Here is a 6477-nt window from a genome sequence, read left to right as displayed (position 1 = left end):
GGAGAAGCGTCTGATTAAGTTCTTGGCCCATTTCTAAGTAATCAGGTGGTTTTTCTGTCGTTCAGTTAGAGCAATTCTTTTTTTCTAAATGCTTTGTTTGTTTGTGGCTGTGTGAGTTCCTCGTTCCTGCATGGGCTTTTCCCTAGTTGTGGTGAGCAGGGGCTGCGCTCCAGCCGTGTCCGTGGGCTGCTTACTGCAGTGGCTTCTCTTGCTGCAGAGCATAGGCTTTAGGGAGCTCGGGCTTCAGAAGTTGCAGCACGTGGCTCGGTAGTTGTGGCTCCCGGGCTCTAGAGCACAGGCCCACGGGCTTGGCTGCTTCGAGGCACGTGGGATCTTCCTGGACCAGGGATCGAACCCGAGTCTCCTGCACTGGCAGGTGGATTCTTCACTAAGCCACCGGGGAAATGGTTTTTCCTTTTCCACACGCTTGTCTAGTGAGAGAGGCCAGGGTCAAAAGACCTGGGAGCTGGGAGTCCTCAGACACAGTTCTGGCCCTGCCATCAAAAGCTCTGGGGCCTCTGGCCAGCACCTGCTGCTCCCTCAGTCGTGCCCGACTCTTTGTGACCCCATGGGCTGTAGCCCACCAGGCTCCTCTGTACGTGGGATTTCCCAGGCAAGAGTACTGGAGGGGGTTGCTGTTTCCTTCTCCATAGAGCAGGCCTTTTCATAGTCTGGATATTAGCCCTTTATCAGGTGTATAATTTGTAAATATTTTCTCATTCTGTAGGTTGCTTGTGTTTGGGGCTATGTTGTGCCACTCATGGGCTCTTAGTTCCCTGCAGTGGTTGAACCTGGTCCCTCGGCAGTGAAAGTGTGGAGTCCTAATCCCTGGACCATCTGGGAATTCCCTGTAGGTTGCGTTTCACTCTGTTGGTTGTGTCCTTTGATGCACAGAAGTTTCAAATTTGGCTGTAGTCCAGCTTATCTATTTTCACTTTGTTCCCTGTGCTTTTGGTGTCATATCCAAGAAATCATTGCCAAATTCAATATCATGAAGCTCTTGTCATATTTTTTAAATTAATTTTTATTGGACTATCATTGCTTTACAATGTTGTATTAGTTTCTACTGCACAGCAAAGTAAATCAGCTTTATGTATACATAGAATTAGTTAGTCGCTCAGTCCTGTCCAACTCTTTGTGACCCCATGGACTGTAGCCCACCAGGCTCCTCTGTCCACGGGATTCTCCAGGCAAGAGTACTGGAGTGGGTTGCCATTCCCTTCTCCAGGGCATCTTCCCGACCCAGGGATCGAACCCAGGCTTCCTACACTGCTGGCAGATTCTTTACTCTCTGAGCCACCAGGGAAGCCCCATGTATACATATATCCTCTCTTTTCTATGTTTCCTCCCCTTTTAGATCACTGCAGATCACTGAGTAGGGTTCCCTGAGCTAAACGGTAGGTTCTCATTAGTTATCAATTTTATACAGAGAATCAATAGTCTATATATGCTAATCCCAATCACCCTATTTTTTTAAAAGTATTTTAGCTCTTATGTTTAGGTGGGGTTTTTTGGGGTCAGTTTTGAATTAATTTTTCATAACCCCTGAAGATTTTTGAATAAATGAAGTGATGTGAAATAGTTGTGAGCTAAGGATTTAGAAATGGACAATAATCACAAATAGGAACCTCATGCATGTCCTCAGATCCCATGTTTCATGTTGCTGCTGCTGCTGCTGCTGCTAAGTCGCTTCAGTTGTGTCCGACTCTGTGCGACCCCAGAGATGGCAGCCCATCAGGCTCCCCCATCCCTGGGATTCTCCAGGCAAGAACACTGGAGTGGGATAGAATCCTTTGTATAAAAAGGACTTGATAAACTTGAACAGTGGTTCTCAACCTTGACTGCCCTGGACTTAGGTGGAGAAGATTTAAAAAAAAACAGTGATATCTGGTTTCCACCCTAGAGATTTTTATTTAATTGTTCTGGAGTACAGCCTGGGCATTCACTGTTAGTTTTAAAAGCTCCCCAGGTGATTCTAATATGCAACAAAGACCAGAACCACAGTGCTAGAGAGAGTTCCAACAGAACAAAATTAAGCAACAGTTCATTGTGTGATCATCAGTGTTTATTTGCTTTACTCATTATAATAAAAGACAGCTTGTAGACTTAAGAAAAGGGAGAGAAAAGCATGCATCCCAGTGTTTCTAATTCAATGTATTGCCTTCCCCAATATTTAGTGATGTTAGAAGGGAATCCGGCTTCATGGATTTATAAATTTTTAAAGAGCTCTTTAATGATGACTATGCTATTGTTTTTATAATTGTATCTTATGCCTCTTTGATAAACAATGGCAATTATTTTCTCTTAAAGGCATCATATATTGACCCCATGAAACACATTCAAAAGGAAAAATACTTGCAAATATGCTGAAGAACTGTAAATAATCCTAGAATAAAAAAATGGAACTCTTTATAGATTGCTGAACTGAATATTCAGGCTACAGATAAAAGCCCCTTAATTTTTTTTAAAACTACTTAGCTTTGGGAATTTCACTGTTCATCGGTTATAGTTTCACAAATTCTGGGAAACTGAAACTGAAACTCATTGTCAAAGACTGTGGACATAGAGAAGTCTGGAGGCAGGTGTGGGGAAGCAGAGGAGGAAGGGAGGGATAAGAAGGGTTGTGTGTTTTAACGTCTTGGAATTCAGCCCTGATGACTCAGACATAGAGCAGTGAACAGAACATGCTTAGATCAAGGATTATTTTGATAGCAGAGCATCATACATGCCTTTCTTTACACTAGATCTTATAGTTTTCACTTTGCAAAATCATAGCTAAACTGCAGGTGGCAAAATCCCATGGCTATCTAGAATTAGACTAATGTAAATCAGGTATGAAGAAGCGTTGCCCTTTAACTATTTCCCCCTGTGTTTTACACCAGCAGTTCTCAAACCTGCGTATGCATCAGAATCACCTGGCGGGCTTGTTAAACCACAATCTGTGGGCCCTGACAACCTTCTAGTTGATAGCTCTAGGACAGGGCTCAATAGTTCCATTTCTAACAGGTGCACAGTGGTACTGATGCTGCTCTGGGAGGGCAGGACACGCATCTTGTGAAGCACTGTTTTATACTGATGCTACCTGGGCACAGGTGTCTCCTACTGATCCTCATTCTTGAGTTTTCAATACATCTTTCAAACTAATGTTTGTATTTGACAAAAGGATTGCTTTAAAAAAAATGCTTTTCTGGGGCTTCCCTGGTGGTCCTGTGGTTAAGACTCAGCTCCTTCCTAATGCAGCAGGCTGGGGTCTGTTCCCTGGTCAGGGATCTAGATCCCACATGCCACAGAGTACACCAAAAATTAAATAAATAAATAAACAATGCTTTTCTCTGAACATGGTTTCAATCTAATATCTGCTTTTATTTTTCAGCTGAATTCAAAAAAAGGCTACTGAATAATTCCCAGGACGCACATATTTGTATGCATGAGTGGGTTCTAATGTGCATTCCCATAATTATTCATACAGATGCATTTGCTTTGTAAACAATAATCTTTTTTCTAACTACAACAGTGGATTTTACTGTCATGTCACCTTTCCAAAATCTGGATGATCAGAGTTTCGAATTACAGGAGAGGGAATTAAAGGAGGAAATAAGGGCGAATGGCACAGAAGGTCTGAATTTGTCCCTCCAAAATTCTTATGTTGAAACCTAATTCCTAGTGTGATGCTGTTAGGAGTGGAGCCTTTGAGAGCTGATTGCATCATGACCTCGTGAAGATGGAAAGGACCTCCTTGAGAATGGAGAGCATTCTTAAAAAAGGCTGGGGAGCACTCTCTTGCCTCCTCCACCACAAGAAGATGTGATGCATCTGCAACCCAGAAGCAGGCCCACACCATACTGTTCCACCCTGATCTCACATTTGCAGCCTCCAGAACGTGAGAAATAGATTTCTGTTGTTTTAAGCCCCTCAGTCTATGGTTATTTTGTTGCAGCAACCTGAATGGATTAAGAGTGAGGCAGATTGTGTTAGAATAACTGGTGGATTTCAATTATTCATGCAGTTTCATTCTATGAATAATCAAGAGTTCACTGTGGCTTTAATTTTCTGTTGAAATTTTTCTTTTTAAAAGCTCCACATAGCAGCTTGATTATAATCTCTCTCCGCTTACTCAGAGAAAGTTCTTGAAACTGGCCGTAGGTTTCCTAAGTATCTGAGCGTTTACCACGTCGTTTGGTTGCCTAGAACTGAGGATAAAACATCCAGTGTGAAATGTATGTAGTAGGGCTAAAGAGAATGCAGTTTGTGAGTAATCTAAACGATAAATGGCAAGCATTCTCAAGACGGTAACAGTAGACAAATTTAAAAACAAGAGGGGTAGAGGGCTTGGAAAATGCTAGTTTTTCCTCTATTTTTAAGAAAAAGGTTATTACCAGTTACAATGGGTAGCTCCTGTGAAGAGAGGAGAAAACAGCCCTTCAGATGTCATGAAAGGTTGAAGAATGTGTTTAAACAAAAGACTGGTGCTTGCTGCAGCAGCATCTGTACTAAAATTGGAACAATATAGAGATCAGCATGACCTCTGTGCAAGGGACACACAAATCTGTGAGTGTCCCACATTTTTCAGAAAGAGAAAGACCATGTGATCTCACTTATATGTGGAATCTAAAATAGGACACAGATGAACTTTATGAAACAGAAACAAGCTCACAGATAGAGAACAGAATTGTGGTTGCTAAGTGGGGGTAGGGGAGGAATGGGTTGGGAATCTGGGATTGACAGACGCAAACTATTAGTGTAGGATGGATAAAACAGCAAGGTCCTACTGTGGGTAGCACAGGGAACTGTATTCAGTAGCCTGTGATAAATCATATTGGAAAACAGTATGAAAAAGAATGCATATGTGTGTGTAACTGAATCACTTTGCTGTGCACCAGAAACTAACACAAGATTATAAGTCAACTTTAATTCAATTAAAAATACACATTATGTATTTATTTTAGAAGTGGGAATCTGTAGCTTTTGACCCCTTTCACTCATTTCTCCCACCTCCAACCCTCACCTCAAGTAACTCCCAATCTTTTCTCTGTAACTTTGAGTTCTGCTTTTTTTATTTTTGGTTTTGTCTTATAAATAAAACACATAAATAAGACTCATACAGCATTTGTCTTTCTCTATTTCACTTAGTATAATGCCTGTAAGGTACATTAATGTTGCTGCAGATAGCAAAATTTCATCTTTTGTAGCTGAATAATACCCCACTGTGTATATATGGTATATATACCATTTTCTTTATTCATTCATCCATTGGTGGACATTTAGGCTGTTTCCATGTCTTGAGTATTGTAAGAATGCTGCAATGAACATGGAATTGCCTGTCTTATTTTTTAAGGAAAAAAAATTACTTGTATCAAATTGAAAAATGAATCAATCTTCAAGTAAGATAAAATCATCAGTAACACAATTAACAGTTAAGACAGCACATACAGATTAGACTACAGGTTTAGATACTTTTTTAATTTTTAAAGATCCTATTGGGTTTATTCAACATATCATGAATCAAGCAACATCCCAAATAGCAAATAGAAATGAGCTCCAAGGAACTGAACAAAATGGGAGACTTTTACAGTCAGAGGGGGAAGGGACAAGGAAAGAGCAGATTACTTCATAGGTTTAGATACTTTGAATTAAGTACATACATCAAAATCAAGAGAGCTGACAGCTTTCACACTGACTGAAAGCCCTGACTTATTGTAAACACAAGACTTCTGGGAAAATGGAGCTGACATTTCTCGGGATAGGGAGGACATATATCTTTTTTAATTACTATTTTCATTTTGTTTGGATAAATATCTCGAAGTGGAATTGCTGAGTTTTAATAATTTTAATTAAAAATAATTTTCAGTTTTCTGAGGATGCTCCATAATGTTTTCTGTATTGGATAAACCAATTTAACATTCCCACCAATAATGTACAAGCGTTCCCTTTTCTCCACATCCTCTCCAACACTCATTTCTTTTTGGTAGTCATTCTAGCACAGTGATATCTCACTGTGGTTTTAATTTGTATTTCTCTAATTAGTGACGTTGAGCACTTTTTCATATACCTGTTGGCCATGAGAGAGTCATCTTTGGAAAAATGTCTGTTCAGATCCTTTGCCTATTTTTTTTTTATTAATAGAGTTGTTTCTTTTTGCTATTGAGTTGTAATAGTTCTTTATGTATTTTGGGTATTAGCCTCTTCTCAGGTAAATGATTTGCAGCTGTTTTCTCCGACTTATAGGCTACTTTTCGATTTTGTTGATGGCTTCCTTTGCTGTGTAGAAGTTCTTCAGTTTTTTTTTTTTTTTGAAGTTTTTTAGTTTGATGTAGTCCCACGTGCTTATTTTTGCTTTTGGGATCAAATCTACAAAATTATTGGCAAACTGATGTCAACAGGCTTACTGTCTGTGTTTTCTTCTGGAAGTTTAATGGTTTCAGGTCTTACATTCAAGTCTTTGATCCATTTTTTGCTTGAGCTATTTCCAAGGATGGT

At 40.0% G+C, this 6477-nt stretch overlaps 1 pseudogene; it reads left to right on the top strand.

The window, feature by feature from the left end:
• The first annotated feature begins 4466 nt into the window (after positions 1 to 4466).
• LOC128062693 (uncharacterized) lies at positions 4467 to 4567 on the top strand (annotated as a pseudogene).
• The last annotated feature ends 1910 nt before the right edge of the window (positions 4568 to 6477 follow it).

Source organism: Budorcas taxicolor, chromosome 17 (genome assembly GCF_023091745.1).
Source record: "Budorcas taxicolor isolate Tak-1 chromosome 17, Takin1.1, whole genome shotgun sequence".
Classification (NCBI taxonomy): Eukaryota; Metazoa; Chordata; class Mammalia; order Artiodactyla; family Bovidae; genus Budorcas; species Budorcas taxicolor.
Note: the sequence above shows the minus strand (reverse complement) of the source record. Positions and strands in the feature narration are given on the sequence as shown.